General features: G+C 30.9%; 1 protein-coding gene across 1 annotated transcript in view; it reads left to right on the top strand.

Annotated features, from left to right (window-relative positions):
• Positions 1–560: 560 nt before the first annotated feature.
• Positions 561–19575, top strand: part of LOC105194638 (basement membrane-specific heparan sulfate proteoglycan core protein) — a 288155-nt gene continuing 269140 nt past the window's right edge. Inside the window, exons 1-2 of the mRNA XM_039454875.1 lie at positions 561–1231; positions 2635–2669. The gene's annotated coding sequence lies outside the window, so the exon portion shown is untranslated. The remainder of the gene's footprint in view (positions 1232–2634; positions 2670–19575) is intronic.

The raw sequence follows: 19575 nt of genomic DNA, 5'->3' as shown, positions 1-19575 counted from the left end.
TCAAATTCATACATTTATAATTAAGTTCTCCCGAACTGCACGTCACATGTTTGTCCGACTTTAAAACACAGTCGTTAAGTACCTAGAACAAGAAACGTAATATCACAAATTAAATTGTTAGTCAATTAAATAAATTTTGATGCCTACACATTTCTACCAAGCATTCCTACCAACCCCCCCTATCCTGAAAACGGTAAAGAATTTATTTATTGCGGAAAATATTACCTTGACCAAGGTTTGAATCGGGATCCCCCAGCGGATTCCGTGCGAGTGTCTCAGCCGGTTCGATCACCGAGGCACTTCATAAGACTATTATAAATCATCGATGATCATTGAGCAGATTTAATATAAGTAGTACGAGAGAGTATGTAACACGACGCAAGTGGCTCGCAGTACGGCGATGGTGAACTACGACGCACAATACGTAGACTCATCATGCGCAGCACTGCCGCGAGCGCTCGACTATATCCGCCGGCGCTCGGCAACAGTCGGGTGACGTCACCGCGAAGCCGGCCGGTCGGCTGCCGCCGCCGCCGCCGCCGCCGCTGCTCCGCTGCGTTGTACTTATTCTCGAGGCAGGCCAGAACTTACGCATTACGCATTTCTCGTGTGTTCGAATTGTTTACCGACGCGATCGGGAGTGAGAACGTGATCAAGGACGTTGACCTTGATACGAGAGAGAGAGAACAGTACCATGTACAGAAACGATCGTGCTCTCTCGTGACGCATAACCCATCGTGTGTCTGTCGCATCGTGTGCTTTCGCTTGGAGGTCGAGGTCTCGTGCGCGTGTTTTCGTTCGGACAATTGCGTACTAGTTTACACTGATACGCGGTTAGTCGTCGTACGATGTGTGTCTTGCGTTGTATTTATATGCGTACCTTCATTTATCGGTCCTCGCTGTTCGTGCTCGGGCTACGTGACGTGACGTGATGTGACGTCTTGTGACGTCACTGGCTGGATTGTCGCGCCAATAGCGCCATTTGGCGCCATTTCTTCTCTGCTCCATCGATGATTGTACGTACCGTGCTTCTCGTATGTTCTAAATTATTATCGTTTTAATACGTGATAGTGTCGTATGTAAAAATCATTCGTAAAGTGCGGCAGTAAGTGCGTAAAGTCGGGAGTGCTTGTCGCGGAGTAAGAAAGACGGAGCAAGAATGACGTGGCCCGCGAGAAAGAGGAAGAGGAGAAGCAGGCTGAAGTATCAGGCATCAGCGGAACAACCACAGGTAATAAATAATTGTTTATTAATTGCTGTAGTAGTAATCATTTATCTAAGCAACGATTGCGTTGCACATTCCGTATTTGCATAACTGTGGTCATTTTCTTCTCATTCAGTGCCAGTACTAAAAATTAGATTTTGTTATGTATTCTATATTTTATCAGTACTAGCAGTGTATATAGAAACACTGCCTGTAACATGAATTAAATATTTTATGTTTAATGAAATATTTAATCGTAACATAACACAGAAAGAAATCGTAAAGGACTGATGATTATATGAATAATGGTAAATTAACAATATAGCTATATATTTTATATGTAACAGCAATCTCAATAAGGATATTAACTAGTCGATATGTAAAATGCAGCTGTACAAATATTTTTAAGTAGATATGTTGTCAGTTCAAGCATCATACAAGTTGCACGAGTTTTATGAGTATGATTGTACGGCTATATTAAGTCTTCTGACACTTGCTGATCTTGTAAATTAAAATATATCTTTAGGTTGAGTTTTAAAACGTCCTTTTTAAGGAAAATTTTACTCAATACAATATATCGAGTAAAATTTTTCTTAAAATGGATGTTTTGGATTGTAACTTCAATCTTAGCTGACAGATGCACTATCGTTAACACTGTTGGGCTAGCAATAATTGCACGATTGCAATATCAATACTGTAGTATCTATATAAACATGCAATATGGCTCAATAAACTATATTTATGGTTAATACTTCTAATCTTTTTTCTCCATGTAATATATTTGAATGTAACAAATTTAAAATTTCTTAGATTCTTTATAGAAGAAAATTAGGATTTTGCTAAGGGGATAACCACTCAGAAAATAGGTGTACAACTCTTCAGACTTCAAGACTTCACCAGACTGGACTACATGGACTGTCATGGACTTCATCGACTACGCTAGAATTCATTGAACTTTATTAGACTTTGAAGAATTTATTACCTCTTTGTCATCTTTTGACTTTAATTAGTTTCAATATTTTTTCTAAATAGAAGATCATCAAAAGTTTTGATTGTATTATCATTTTAAAAAATTTTAGGTGAGCTGTTTCTTGCAAAATAATACAATCAACATTTTTGATGACTTTTTTTAGAAACAGCATTATGCAATCTCTGGTAACTGATTTCAACTTAAAGTTTACTACAAGAGCCAAAAACTCTAAGTGATTATACATCAAAATTCAAGAGTGGTTACCCCCTCAGTTTTTACACATTTATTAAATTTTATGAGAACTTATAATTATCTAAAAAGAAATTTTTAGTAAATACTTAACTTTTTTATTAAATATCTGTTTAACGGACAAATTAAAAATTAAATTGTATAGTAATAATTGTCTTTTGAAATATTGTTTTGGACATTGTTTTAACTTATACATATTTATACTTTACAGATTAATTTCTACTCTGCTGTTACGCATCAGTGTTGGTAAGTCTGATACCATTTTTTGGGATTGTTTTTTTTTCTACATCTTAGAACTTACACTGAATTTTTTTTGCACTCATCTTTCTTCTGTGTCTTTTTACATTGATGATGAAAAGAGAAAAGATGAACTATGTAAGAAATTCAGACTTACAGTGTGGAAAAAGAACAAATCTGTTATTTTACATAGAAATAAGAGTTCTATAACTATATCATATAACTATATCATATTTCCAGTGAAATTATTCTACTATTATTGTTGAAGTAATTTTGTAAGTTTATTGTAATCTGTGTTAATCGTCAGGTATTATAAGGATACGTGGGTTTTGTGTCGACAGATTCAATTTTATTTAATATCAAGATTATTTTTTCTTAAATGGCATGATATGTAAGGTTTTTCCTACTGTTATTAAAACAGAGTTATATTGTATCAAACAATTAAAAATTTGCAAAAAAGATTAAAGTTACAAGTCTAAGCACTGATAAGGTAGACTGTTGTCAGTATAAAATAAAAAAATAGAAATAGAATATCTTTATCTAGTTCTTGTATAATTGTTTACATATAGAATATTAAAATTAAATGTTAGAATTTATTAATTTTTCGGTACATTTATATTTTAATAAAAAATTTTTTTCTAATATATTGATTAGTATTTATTCTATCTTTAGTTTGGAATTAGAAAAAAAGAAAATAATTACAGATTGATTAAATTGTAAAACAATTTGAAAAATCATATGAGAAAACTAAATTGAACTTTGTACCAAATATGGTTATTAGATCTTTGACTCTTTTTTTTTCAAGAAATTTTTCTTATTTTTTCCTTCAATCTTATCTTGATGATTTCTATCTTGATGAATATTTGACGATTACACATGCCGATATTTCTTCTTAATTAGCTGTAAATTTCTACAAATTTAATTGCTTTTTAATTGTTTTTTTCAACATTACATAACATAAAAATAGATTTTTTTTTTTAATTATTATAATAGGTTTCAACAAAATTAACCAATCTAATTTATTTATTATTTCCTTTTATAATTTTTATTTGGGACTTGTTCTTAGTTCTTGAATATTTAAACAAAAATTTTAATTTGAAAATTACTATTTAATAATTTTTTTAGAATAATTTTTACTGGAAGATATTTTGCAGAAAGCATTGTGAAAATAATTTCTCTGCATTTTTCCTGAGATTGAGATTTATTTATTGTTTTTTATTATTATAAATAATTTAGTATTTATTATATTATTTTGAATTTAGTGCATTATATTATCTTAAAATTTTCCGCACATTATAAATCTATTTATTTCTCCAATAAACATTAAAATTAATTCAATTGTGGTTTATTTATCAAAATTAATTTAAAATGCAATGAAATAGCATATTTCACAAGGAGATAGAATATTTATTTCAATATTTATTTTATAAAATGTTAACTGTTTAACATAAAAGTAATGTCTTTAAATGCATAGTTTTAAACGGTTCATTGTTATTAATTAGTAAGTATATAAATAAATTTTAATGTTTATTTGAGAAATAAAACGTGTCATAATTTGATTGAAAAAGCATTTATGACTTATTAATCGCTTTGTTGCGTGATATTAGGATAAAGTATTTTTAGTAGACGAAATTAAAGATACATTACAGGGAAATAGCAATTAGCAAGCGGCCGATACGTGTTTGTTTTTGCGATATACAACAGAGCGCTGCGTATCTAAGGCCGATGCGTACATAAGGTCACCGTGTTATCATTCGTACGTTATTTGAGTAAACATATAGTGACTGGAGTTGCTTCAGGTATCCTCGTATTATCCTTGAAACTTGATTAGCACATGTCGGTCAATGTGGCTTGTGTATTGAAAGTGTGTATTGCACTGGCAATACGTCTGTTCATCGAAGTGTCTTCATGCTTATAAGCAAAGCGACTGTGCGTTGTATTTTAAATTACTGTTTTAACTTTGAGATTGCAAAGCGTGGCGATTATAATTAATCACGTTTTCGCGACTATTGCATTACACAAGTGCAATAAATTTAACAATAATTTAAGGAAGAGAAATTGAGTGACGAATCAATTAAAATTTGTATGAATCTTGAATTTTTTCGCGTTTAGCAATTTTTATTCATCTATTTTTTAATAAAAACTATTAAGTTATTATTTATTTCTAAACGCTGTAAAGTGTTTACATTAGAAAATTCAAACATTCACGTAAAATTCTTAATATTTACGAAATGTGAATTTCGTGAAGGCTTTTTAAATTAAAACATTAAGGATACAAAATTTTTTTCTTGGATATATTTTTGATCAAATATATTTTTTAATTCTTTGTCGTAGTTGTTAATTAAGCGTATGAAAAAGAAATGAAAAATTAATTAATATTTTAATAAAAGTTATTGTAAATTTAGTATTTAATTTAATTAATAGAAGATCCTTTTGTGACGCGTTCGTGTTTCGAATATCGTGCAAGAAAGCGTAAAATCTTTAATTAGTTGATAATTAGTCGGTAATAGAAAGAGAATTTCTTCTTTTCATCGATCTCGAACTATATGTAACCGAAGTAGAACGAGTATGACCAGGAGCCACGAAAGGTAGATCGAATCTAGTTAAAAGAATGAAATGGAAGTTATACGAGATAGGCTGATATGTAACGTCATACATTATAAAAGGTAAAGATCTCTGATGTATTTTTACATACGTGCACGCGATTGTACGTAATGGAAGATGAAATAACATTTTCAGTACTTAAGGATGTATCACTGGTATAGTCTTTACAAAAAAAATTGTAATTGTAAATGTATTAATATTTATACTTTTCATATAAAAATAAATACTAAAATTGATATATACATATGAAACAATAGTGTGAATCATATTTTTATTTAATAAACACATTTTGATTAATTTATTTACTATGTATTTATTATTATTTTTTATTTTTATAATACTTTAATTTTAAAAATAACAAAAATCTCAATTTTTTGAAAAGCACTTTGAATATTTAACATGATGTGTGCAAAGTTTCATTGCAATGTAAAATTATTTTGTAAATACACTAAAACTTTTTACTATTTATTTTTATAAAATATAAATACAATACATTTCCAATTTCTAGTTTTTGTAGGAACTGTATGGATGATACATCCATAAATCACTCGTACATTGAAGTCTTGATAAAAATTCCAAATGCATTTTTAATTACGATTGACTGCAGTCATAATTACAAATTAATTTATTAACAAATACACGGATAAATAAATCTAATTTATGTGTATTATTTCTGTATTGAGAACATGGAATAATGCGAAGAGATATGGAGGGTAGTGCTTAATCGAGTGACATAATCGTAAAGTCATGAATGTATTAACAGTTATGTCTTGAGAGGTTTATTCATTTGAAATATATGGCATATATATAGTGTATAGAAGGTGTATAATTATATTTTTTTAACAGTCTATTGCATCTTAATTATCATTTTGGTTTTATAAATTATATCATTAGCATGATATAAGAAAATATTTTAGCAATTAATTAAAAGAACGTTTGAGGTAATAAATTCCGAAGGGTGTTAACATTGTCATTTTTTTGCTGACGTTGCAGTAAGCAGGTAGATTGTCACTCTGTGTTTCATTGTGTTGTTATATAATGTAATATTGAATTTAGTAATTCAATTAATAAATGTAAGTAGTGTAACCGTATACGAATTATTTATTAATAGGAAAAGAAATTGCATTGACTTCTAAATTGCATCACTTTATTTAAAAATCTTATTTCTATACAATTTCCAGGGATTATTTGAGACTTTTAGTACTATTGAGATAGTACTATTGTACTATTTTATTAGTTATTATACTTGAGACGTTAGGCAAAGAAGGAATTTAGTTATTTACACTTATAGAAAAATTATGATAAAGTATTTGGATATAAAGTTTTGTAACTGAAATACAGAAAAGGCGAGATAATTTGTAATGATCAGAATACCGTTAGAATTAAATTAACAGGATTAAAATTTTTTTTGCTTTTGTTTTTAGATTAGATAAACAAAGTTTTACGAAATGCCCCAGTCTCCTAAATCGCACGACGACATTGCCTAGATCGCGATTTTGGCTACCGTAATATAAATGGTTTTTTTAAGCGAACGGGAAATGGCCAAAAGAGAATACGGAAAGCGGTATCTAGAATCTATGAATCGTGCTCGTAAAGAGTATTGAGACTGTAAAATAAAATTGAACGAAACAGAAAGAAAATTCGACATTTCTGTAAGAAAACATTTTTTGCAACATTATCGGAATGAAGTTTTAAGTGGAATGGAACGAAATGGATTTCATAAACGATAGAAAATCACTGCAATTTTGACAACCAGTGTCTGTTTTCTAAATCTACCATTTATAGACTTATTAAAATTTCTTATTTCAAAAAATTGTGATAATGCAAAAAATAATGAAAATATTACATAAGAAGGTAAAAATATTATGATATAAAGAACTTAATATTCTTCATAATTTCTGAGTTCCAAGATTTTATATATAAAGTGATGCAATTTTGGCAAATTCTTCCTCTAATTACTTTATGATTTGTTGAACAAAAACTTTTGTTTCTTGTGCTAAATAATTGTCGATGCATAATGGATGTTATGACTTGTGCATAATGCTTATTTTTTAAAATATATGAATAATTTATAGCTTGTCATTGACGATAATCTCTTTCACGGAGTTAACTTTAACCTTGAAGAGCTTCTAGATAATCTGAAGAGTTCAATATTGTAATGGAAAAGCCAATAATACCTATTACACTATATTAATATGAAATTATCAGGAGTCGTCTGATATGAAAATTGTGATGGAACAATTTTGGCTTCTATATAAACGTCAGATATTTTAGTAATTAGTACATGTAGTTTATCTTAAACTTCATTATTACAGAGACAGACAAAATAATGTGAACACCTGGGACACACTACTTATTTTGTTAATAAGAGGTTTGCTCATTATTCGCCTTTTTTGATATAAATTTCATTCTTGTTTGGAAGAAGGTCAAACAATACTTAACCAGTGGGCAATGTATTATACTATTTTTCTAGCAGAATACCTTTTAAGAAATATTGAAGGATACTTATGAGATAATGGAGTAGAAAATCCATTTTTTACACTGCTCTTTAAAACTACTCATAACGACTTGATAATATTTAAGTCAAGCAATTATGTTGGCTGAGAGAAATATTGAAATTTTGAAGAACAAAGACCATTTTGAAAAATAGTGTGAGGGGCAGATTTCTTCTTTTAACATTTCTTAATCAAAGATGTTTTGCTAAAAGAGTAGTGCAACATTCTAATGGTGATTATTTAAGCACTGCATGACCTTATTTCAAACAAGATAAAATCTGCAGTATTAAAGACAAATGAATTAAACTTTTATTAATAAAAAAGTAGTGTATTTCTTTATATTATTTTGCCTATCCTCTATGTGTTACGTCGAAATTGTAACACAAATTATTGATTTATTAAAATCATACCATTTAATTTTCTCGGATTGAAACACAGAAAGAATTGGTTTTGCTGAAGTGTCTAGAAATTTAGCTGAATGCAAATCTGAAAATAATTTTGTTGGGTCATAAAAATAATTGTAGGATACTCAAATTGGTTGCTAGATTCAAGTGTCAAAAATTTTAGCAATTTTGTTCATCGTACTTGAACATTCTATTAAATTATTTTGATATAGTTGAAGAAAATTATTTTCAAATCTGTATCTAGCTGAACTTCTAGACACTTCAGCAAAATTGTTCGTTCCACGAAGAAATTTTTTTATGCAAAAATTTGTCATAATATAATAGTAATAAATTAATTTATGTGATATATCTCGGGGGTTATACATCAATTTCCTGATGAAATATTGAGATTAGGTTGAGAGTACATTTAGATATCGATTACCATCATTTCACATAGCTGAACGATTTGTATATATACAGTTAATCGATTAGTCTGTTTACCGTGCGTGACCCTTGACTGGATTATGTCTGCAATCGATTAACTGGGCAATCGATCGACCACACTCGGTTAACAGATACCGATACATCCTACTACAATTAACTGCTTAGCGGTGTGTTCAAATTACCTAATACTGCTTCTCTTAGCATCGTGTTGACTTCTCTTGCAGTCGAAACAGCAATCGCATTTTAGGTTTAGATCCAAAGACGATGTAAGATTAGCTTGATCAATATTGTAGAATATTGTAACGAAAATCTTGGATCGTACATTTGTACATTAATATAAACATTTAATTATAACAAACATGAACAATTTGATTAAAGAAACATATTACTACAAATTAAAACTTTATTAAAAAAATAAGTTTTGGCAAAATATGTAATTAAAATAGGTTCGTTTCGCTGTAGTTTATTTTAGAATCTTATTGTCAGGTTAATAAGGTAGAGACAGTCTATGTTATTTCTTCTTTACTTTATTTTATTGAACTTCAATTTTCACTTATTTTATAAAGTCAGACTTGGATTATGGAAACTGGGTCAAGAGGGGATGAAACTGACCTCAAGGATGTGATATAGCCTGAGCATCTTGAATTCATTTTGACTATATTTGTCACAATTCCTCTTAAAATATTAAATTCTTTACCAACAATAAAGTAGGATGTAATAAATACTAAAATTAAAATGTAAAATAAAATTTATTTTATGCAATAAAATTTTTGCGTCCACCGAAGTAATTTTTATCAGCTTATATTTCCTTGAAGAAATCCATGACATTTTATTTAATATAATGCTAGTTTTAAACAAGAAAATTCTGATGTATTTCATTCATAAGCAAAAGACGCAGTGAATTAATATCTATTGAATCATTTTCGTTCGAAATGCAACGGTAAATCAGATTAACGAACGATTGGCAGAGAGATTGGAAATAAAATCAAATAAAAATCTTTTCTGTAAATAGAATAAAGGAAAAATTATGTGAAAAAGGTTAAATTCTTAATAACATAAAGGAATTAATTTTAATTAAATATAACGTTATTTTATATTAGTTGTTATAAATATTAAATCTTTTTGTATCAATATCTCTTATCCGTGATTAGAAATTTTCTCGCATGGTAAACAATTTTCGAGAAATCTGGAATTGCGTTTTGGTCATCGATACAATCTGGTTAAAAGACTCGAAAGAAACAAAGCGCTCGCAGTCGAATTCTTGAGGTGTTCTCAATTTTCGTTACCTCGTTGAGGCGAATCAGCGAGCCTGTTTACTCGGATCTCGTCGCACGAACTTTAAACTTCATAGGCGAGGCTCGTCGTAAATCAAGCGTTTCAAACCGGCCACCTGTAGCATCGCATCGTACGGAAAGACGATCTTGTAGGTGGTTCTTCGCTTTAGCCTGTTATCGAAATAAAACGGCAGATTATGATTTAAAAAATATTTAGATTGGGGAAGTAACTTATTTTATCACGTTTCTCTTTTTTTAAATTTTAATATATTTTATAAAAATGTATTACAAAGTTAATATAAAGTCAAATCGACTATAATTGAGAAAACTATTAAAAAAAAGAAGTTTTATACTGGAAAGAGTTATATTATGGTTTTTGTATTTTGAATAAATTTTTCTTTGGTTAGAAATAGTTGATTGGAAAAATGTTCTTTAAATTTTTCATTTATCATTAATTTTATTGAGAATTATATTATATTTTGTTAAACTTTTTAATAAAAATCCAGGCTGCATTGACAACGCGACATTTACAATCATATATGGACACATATATTGAACGCATATACATAATTATTTATTTTATAAATTTACTGCATTTTTAACATACAATAAAATAAAAATGTGTACATTTACGAGATTCTTATTATTATTTTTATATGGATATAAAAAAATTGCACGACCTGTAAAAATTACATAGAATGACAGAGAACATTATGCTAGGTGAAAGAATGAATTTGCTTCGTTTGTCGTACAAGTCGTGCAGATGTGAGTAGTATCGTAGGATACGGTGTGACAGTACTCAGGAGCCATCGAGACATCTCGACGCGACATAAATCGCAGCACGCACGTTGCTCTGTGAAATCTGTGGACGATTTCCAGGGTAGCCTGCAGAACGATTCGACGGAGCGTCGCGACGTTTACGAAGTAAGATATCTTACTCCTGACGTCACCTCGTTCACCATTGGGAATGAACGGACTCGCCGTTAAGGGATTCCAGTGATGTCCGTCCGTTCGAATGACGACTTCCAGTGATCCGGAAAATAAACCCTCCGTCTCCTCCAGTCGTCGCTTCGTACTAGCCACACGAAGTTATGAACCTCCACTGACGCTCAGTTGCTCCTGCAACCGCGCAAACGAACTCTCCCGGTCCGATTCGATCTCTTCGAGCAGTAAAACAGTCGCGCGACGTCTCGCGGCAAAGTCGATGTTGGATGTCCGATGTACCAGCCTTCAGAAAGGTATTTGCAGTTTCCGGATCGAAGTTATGAGGTATTCATGGCACCGTAGAGGACCTTATCATTGCTCTCGTCGGTGAATTTTAATACCTCTGCTCGATGAAGCGGGGGCTTTGGTCAATATGGACACATTCAAAGTTCTGTTGCCAGTTCAGTATCAGCAAGAGAGTTCGTTTTGCAGTTAATATTTCCCCCATAAATCGTTCTATTTCTGAGTATGTAAAATATAAGGTAAAATATATTTTTTAGTACATCAATATAAATAATATTTAATAATAATTTGAACTTGACCGCTTAATTACGCAAATAAGTAAAGAAGCGCCAACTACGGCTGAGACTGGATCTTAATATCCAACATTATTTTATATATCTAATATAAATTCAAGACCGTGATTTTATACTTTAAATTAAATTGAAGAAGAGTCATGATTCATGACAGTCATAGCAAGATCATCTGGTGTTGAAATAATATTTTATATGTGAATTTTACATAGTTTCCAATTCATTTAAACTGCGCGCTGTTACTTTCGATTTCAAGCACAGCTCTTGCAATAAACTGGAACAGAATTAAATTGAAATTTAATTTAATAATATCGATGCTAACTAGCATTTCTAAAATCCTCCCTCATTCCGAAGAAACTGAAAAATCTGTTGCGAAAAATATTACATCAGCCAGGATTTGAATTTGGATCCCTCTATATTCCGTGTGAGTATTTTAACCAGTTCGATCAACCAAGGCATTTAGGGAAAGGATTTTAGAGATACTGATTTAGCATCAAAATTAAATCGAATTTCAATATAATTCTGTGATAGTACTGTTCTAGTTCATTTCAAGAACTACGTTTGAAATTGAAAGTAACGGTACGCAGTTCAAATGAATTGAATACTGTATGTAAAAATCACATGAAATTATTTCAGCACCAAGATTTTGCTATGACCGACTGTCATGGTTCTTCTTCTATTTAATTTATGTCTATTTCAAATACAGTTTATTTTTATAAATTACGAACACAGTCGGTTTTGAAACGCAATCGTAAACTGAAGATAAAAATAATGTTACAAATTAAATTGATTGTCAATTTAATAATGATGCTACAAGCATTTTAAAAAAACAGTAAAAAAACTTATTGCACAAAATTGTTATTATATTTATATTAAAATATTATATTTATTATCACAGTCAAGGAAATAATTATACTATATAATTAAAATAAAGTTCATAATATAAAAATTGTATTATGTAATATATGTGTGTCAGAGTAAATGTGTAACAATTACATGAAATTTTACCGAAACAAAAAATTATGATAAACTTTAATAAAATCTCTATTTGAATTTTAATATCAACTTCTACTATACACGGTTATATGACTTTTATAACCCAATTTTTATTCTTTTAGAATAACTTATTGCGAAGTAAAACTAAAAGCTGCAAAAAACGATAGTAAATTTTAATAATTTTTTTAATTGTTTACATGAGACTCCACAAAACAACTGACACGATTTTAGCAAGTTCATAATCACGATATTAAAGGCATGTCCAAACAAGTAGTATAAATAAGTAACGCTAACTGCGGTTTATTGTTTATTATGAAAACGCGTGTTCCCGCAATTTTCGTTATCTATCGTAATCACTTAACGTTTAGTTTGACGACAAACGACTTTCTACCCCTCCTGTTCGCGCGTTTAAGTAATAATGACGTCTTTTACCTTCCGCGTTTCGATTTTGTACCGTACTAAAGCGGGGATTGTTCTCGAAATAGCCGCGGCACGATGATAAAACGCGGAAAAGTACGGAGGCGTTTTCCTTTATACGAGGCTACTTGTACTAATCTTGTCTTAAAAGGACGAGATCGAATCATTGTTTCATGTTTATAAGCGACAATTTCTATACAATTTCATTGTTTATTTATTTATTGAAAATTTTACACACACATATTTTAAATTTTATTTTACAGAATTTCTAATTTGTGAAAGAATCTTGTAGAGATAATTCAGAAGTAGTAGATACAAAAGGTTTTATTTTTTATTAGCGAGAATATTTTATTATTTCAATATTACTTGTGAAAAATGGCAAAAGATTTAATTTTGTCGATTTAAGTATAATTTTCAAAGTATTTTTTATTTTATTCAAGCAATATATTATCTCGGACATTATGGATTATATTTAAATTTCAATTGGTCGCTATTAACCATCCTTGCGGGCAGTATATATGTGTCTGTATATGATTGAATCTTTTTTCAGTTTTAAAAATTGATATTGCATAATACCGATAATATAAATTAATTAAACTTAATTACTGTATTCTTCTTCTCATTGCAAGTATAAAAATGCGCTTGTTATTATTTGTTTAGTCAGTGAAAATAAAAGGAGTATGTTCTTGTGAAAGAATATTAGACACGATTACAATATTTGATAAAAGCTTCTGAGCAATATTTACGCTTTTTCTACTATTGTTAAAAACATTATGATAAAGCTTAGGTATTATAAATTTATAGTTTATAGTTAGAAATTATAATTTCTTTTGTATCACAGAATTTCTTACATAGATATTAATTATTATTTTAATCTTTGTAGCAGACATGTTTTGTAGCAAATTTTAGTAATGAATAATTGGCGTTAACATATTTTAGATCTTTTAACATTGCATAAATCAGTTTTGTTTGCTACATGCAATTAAAACTTCAATTTTCCTGACTTAAGAGATAAGAGTTAGAATTGGAGTATGCATCATACTCGCAGATATCAGAAGCTTGAGCGGAATCCTTGAAAGCATATGCTTGCATAAGAACTATCATAGTTCAAACTCATTTCCTTAGACTCGCAACTTTGAACAAAACTGTTCCAGGACTCGTATTTTAGGACTACATTTCTGGAGCAGAGACAGTAAGGCTGAGGCGTATAAAATGAGAAACGCGGCGGACGGATCTCGTCGTTCATCGCGGCGCAGAGATCTCTTTTCTCTCGTTTCATTGTTTCAACGCCCTTGAGCACGGATGTCCCTTTCTTTTTCGTCTTTTTAACTAATTGATACCTCTTTTGTCGATGAACGGCGACGGGGAAAGCGCTTTACCGTCGCGGAAAGAGCCGTAATTAGGGGCTATTTATCGCTGGCCTTGAGAAAATTTCTTCTGCATCCCTTGGAGCATCTATCTTACTTTCGCTTCCTCTCGTTCCGGAGCAGATCTCACTTCCCCTCCGCTCTTTCCTACAGCTAACCCCCGCTCGAACGATTCTCTCGCGAGATTTAGCAGTATTAGCGTCAAATGGAGGACCGGGTCGTTTAAGGTTTAAATTGCAGAGATATCGTTAAAAGGGTTCGCTCTGTACGGCTTTTAAGCATATTTACGATCTCTCGACCGCTAATTAAACCACGAAATCTTACACGATGCGCCGCACAAGAACGAAGATTTCCGATTTTAAATGGCAAGAATTCGCGCACCTTGAAGAAGTAATAGCCTTCGCGAGGAGTCAAAGCGCTTGAAATCGCCAAGGTTTTAATATGCAAATCGCTTTTAAATATTAGCGGCACTGCATTCAGAATGTTGTGAGAGTTTAATGAGTCTGAAAGGATTATTCCGCGAATATTATTAGCCTTTAATAACTGTCTTAGATGAGGCATATCGTGTTCTTAATTCTCAAAGCAGGAATTCTCAAAGTAGGAATTTTCAAAGAAGAATTATCTTCATATAGATGAAGATAATTCTTAATTTTCTTGGTAGATATTATCAGTATACCGTAATAATTTTAAGGGGTTGTTGGTTTAAACCAAAACAAATTTATTTATTTAAATTTACTTATTTTACGTTATAAGTAAAATATTTTGTTTTTTAAATCTATGTTCTCTTTGTTTATTATTATTGCTTTGTTAAGAAGAGTAATACATAATATTAAAAAATTAAATGTTTAAAAAATCTACTTCTAAGCTGTGCATAAGTTTATATATGGTTTTATATTGTATGCATTTTTTTAAATCAAGTGCATTAGGACTGTAACATCTTCATGAATATAAAAATAATTTCTAAAGTTTCCATTAGCATCGATTACGTATATAATATGGTATAGCCTAATGAATGAAGGCTGTACTTGTGCATTTCGTTGCATTAATTGATAATGCATCGACTGCACGATATGTATCTTCTTTAGTTCCTCCATTAGCGGCGCAACATAATTTTGTTGAAGTCAATACTTTATCGAAGTCGGCAATTTATATTACGCTGAAAAGATTATGCAAAATATAAGCTTATTTGATGCAAATTTCATTAAAAGTAGCCGTCATGTTAATGATCGAAGTCGAATAAGTGTTTTCGATAGTAGAGATGACGCCGATCGATGAATTAAAGTGGCAAGATGGTCGATATCTAATATAATCGTCTTTCCGATTGTATAATCCCGTAATAGCTAATGATGTCATTATGTCATGCTAATAGGTGTTTCCTAATAAGCTGTCGAGACTGAAACTCGGAATTTCGGATGCGCGTGCTTATCGTCACTGTCGAGCCATGAATGATAGGGATATTATCGACTTAATGTTTAACATAATTCGGTAATTCTCCAAAGCACCCATACGTTAACCAAAATGATGGAAACACGTCAATGGATTTGTCATCGTTATTTTAACTTTGAATATAATTAGTTCTTCATATGTTTGTGAAATTTATTTATAATATCCGTATATATACCAGAGATTAAAACAAATTTTATTATATATAAAATGTTAAATTGCTATAATTTTCAACTATAATATTATAGACAAATATTTAAGTTTTAATATATTTTAATGCAAAGAAAATCGAGAATTGCAAAATTTATGGGGAAATTACGAAAATAACGATTTCTATTTTAAAACTCTAATAATTTTAATAAGATTGCAATAATAAGACATAATTTTTTCAAAGCATCTAAATGGATAAAATTTGAGATGTGATTTGCTGCAGTGGTAGCAAAAAATTATTTAGTTTGCTGTAGTTTTAAATAAATTAACTGTAAACGAGTATATTATAGTACAATAAGTCTAAACGAATTTTGCAGGAATATTTATTAATATTTTATTAGAATATGTAAAATTTTTTATTTATTTTATTTTTTATTTTTATTTCATAATGTTATTTTTTTATCAAATTTTCAAATAAGTACTACAAAAAGATTTTAAGAATTAACAGTAAATAAAAAGTTGATTAAATTTTAAACCAATAAGAGGATTGTGCTTCAATTTTATTCAAACGTAATAATAGAACAATCTATGAAATTTTTATATTTTTAGTAATGTTTTTGAAATGTGACACATATTTCCTAAAAAGAAATACACGTGCAATAAATTATAAAAAATAATTAGAAAAGCTATCAAATTTTCAGGAGCCAAATAAACTTTAATAAAATATTCATTTCGATCATTAAAATGTACAAAAAAAATTTCTTTATTCCAAATTAAAAAAAAATCTTTATAATCTTTTGACACAGTACGTATCATAGCAGTGCATAGACGCAATAAAAAAAGCTTTATTTTTAAATCAATATTTTTTAAGCATTATTTTGTTGATTAAAACATTATTTTCTACGTGTTTAAAGTTTTAACATTTATTTAAATCAAATAAAATGATTTGATTGGAAAAAACTATTTTTTTTTTTAGTAGCATAAATAAGATTTTGACAAATACTTTTCTGCAGGTACCTTTATGCAGTCTGTTTTACAAAGCCGCGAAGCATGTGAACATGTGTGTGACAAGACTCTCGGGTGCACTTTATTACTCTTCGTGGCTAAAGTATACATTGGAGAGAATCGTAATTATAATCCGCAATTTCATTTCGGTGCACGATGAGTTTCAGCCACATATCCTCTGTCACCGCATCAAAGATGCATTCGCGTGCACGGAGAGCACTTCAGTGCGTCCAGTGCATTCGATAATGCGCGTTTGAGTTCGCCTCGGATGCCGGGTTGCGTAATCGTTGCCTATGTAAATCGCAGACTCAAGAGGCTTGTAACTTGTCCGTATTACAGGACGATGAGTCCTCAGACTCAAGTTTGAGGATATGCCGTAATATAAGGTGCAAAGTTTATAACCCACGAAGGGATTAGTTCTATGCGATAAAGTAAAATAAAACCGTACATTATGCGATGTGGTTTCCCGGATATGAAGACGGTTAAGAAGTTTAATATTTGTTCAGAGATGAGACGCACACTTGAGATAACATTATACTCTTCTACAATAATACCTAGGTATTAAACCGTATTAATAACAGAAGACATAAGAGCATTTGTTTGTGTGTGTGTGTATGTATATAATAATTCTTTACAAATTATTATAATACATATTAATAGAATTAAAATATCTAAAAGTTTGATTCATTTGGATTTTAGACGATAGAGATGTCTTTTTTTTTATTTTTAAATAGAAAAAAGGAAAACTTTGTGCTAATTCTTAAAGCATTACTTAATTTTTAAAGCAGCACTTTTTTTCTTTTGATAAACTTTTGAAGTAGAGATAGAGCACACATAAAAAAATTAGTATCAAATCAACAATTCATTGTTTCATATATACATAAGAATATAAAATTCTGAAAGAATTTATAATCTTAAACAGATACATAATTTGCTTATGTAGAAATTTTGTTTCTTTATGTAAGCAAATTATGTCTGTTTAAAATTATAAATACTTCCAAGAAAATTTGATATTCTCGCTTACATATGAAACAATGATTTGATACTAATTTTTTTCTGCATGGAAGAAAAATATCTCTCGATAGCTGCTTCGCAAATCATAAAGCTGCCACGATGTAATGAAGATTAAGCGTCACGGTGTTGTAAGCGCAACCAAGCATGTTTGTAAATTGTTGCATTACGGCACGTATACGTAGCATTGTTGTAGGTAACGATGAAAGCGAGCTCGCGGTGTTGATCATCTCTGCAACTTGGGGGCCCTTTAGACGCGTAGGGCCGGATATTCTCCATTCCGCGGCTTTGAAACCGCCATCCTCCTTCCAAGCGTGTACTACCTTCTCCTCTGTAGCGCGCCCGAAGGAAGGGCTAGGCTTGTCTGTGAAATACAAACAGTGCATCATTATTGTTGAACGCAGATTCACGGCCGATCGCTCGTCGAAAGCTGTCGATGGAAACTTCGTCGAACGCGACGCGAAAAGAAGGGCTTCATTGTTACTCTCTCGAGGCTGTGCTCCTCGTTCGAGCCTTCTCGTGTTACCCTTTTTTCCTCATGTACACGCTTTTATCTGCCTTGAGTTTGTACTTTCTTTTACTGAAGATATACGTAATGCTGTAACAATATCTTGCGAGTTCCTGCTGACCCAGGAAATGCCTGTGAACGACACTTTCCGGTCATTATCTGGCGCGTAACGAGTGGAACGTATTCTATGTGTGTACTGTCGCGGAAACGTGAAGTTAAAAACTAGAGATAAAAAGAGAGAAAGAGGAATCTCTTTGTACAAGGTTGAACAATAAGAAAAGTGACAGAGAACCAGTTGCATCGTGGATTGATTAAAGCTTCTTGCTACCATTGTGATTTTTACTGCTCTAGCAAAAAATCTTTCAGAAAGAGATCTCTTCAAAGTATTATTTGCCCAATTATTTATCAATTTACGTGAAGCTGTGATATTAACGTATCAATTAAATACGTATTTACACACGAATTTGAAATTAAAGTTTGGAAAAGTCGAGAAAAAATACATATTTATAATTTCTTGCATAAAATTGCAAATTTTAAATGTAATTATATAATGTAAAAAAAATATATATGTATATTTAAAGTGTGTACAAAAAATTAGATTTTTAACGTTTTATTACATTACATAAAGTTTTATATAAAATATATGTTATATATATTTTTACTTTTACAAATATTTATTAGATAGTTTCATAGAATAACATGGTCAAAGATAATGGGTCAAAGGAGCCACTTTCCTCTGTGTCATACTTTGTGAGGAATAGTTAGGAAATTAGGGAAAGCAACGGTGAAAGATACGCTACTTTTCTCTTCTCTGTTTTCGCGATACGCTCTTCGAAGTCGATATTTGTGATTATGGCTGGGGCCACCTAGTTGTACCCCGATGAAATGTACCTTTCGATTCGTACAGACTCAACGAACTTTGCTACTTCCAAGTGAAGTATGCTTCTTTCCAGAAAAGTCTACATCCGCGCGTGTACGTGCGCACAGATACTAGAGCGGCGCTCGCATCATTCTTCGGACTGATTAAACTTCTTTAAGTTTCTTCGTAATTTCCACTTCCGCCTGTTTCCTCCGCCCAAGTACTCTGTCTTCTCGTTTCGCTACAGATTCTCGGTGCATTTGGTCGAAATTCGGATGAATCAATCGTAATGAACAACGCAAATGACAAACAACTAGTCCAAACAGAAAAGTAAAATTTTCTCATCTAAAGAGAGCCGAATAAAAATCGATTAGAGAGAGAGAGAGAGAGAGAGAGAGAGCTCAACTTGATCGAGAGATGTACCTCGCATTCGTTATTTTGT

This window comes from Solenopsis invicta, chromosome 11 (assembly GCF_016802725.1).
Source record: "Solenopsis invicta isolate M01_SB chromosome 11, UNIL_Sinv_3.0, whole genome shotgun sequence".
NCBI lineage: Eukaryota > Metazoa > Arthropoda > Insecta > Hymenoptera > Formicidae > Solenopsis > Solenopsis invicta.
The sequence above is the reverse complement of the archived record's forward strand: the minus strand, read 5'-3'. Positions and strand labels throughout refer to the sequence as shown.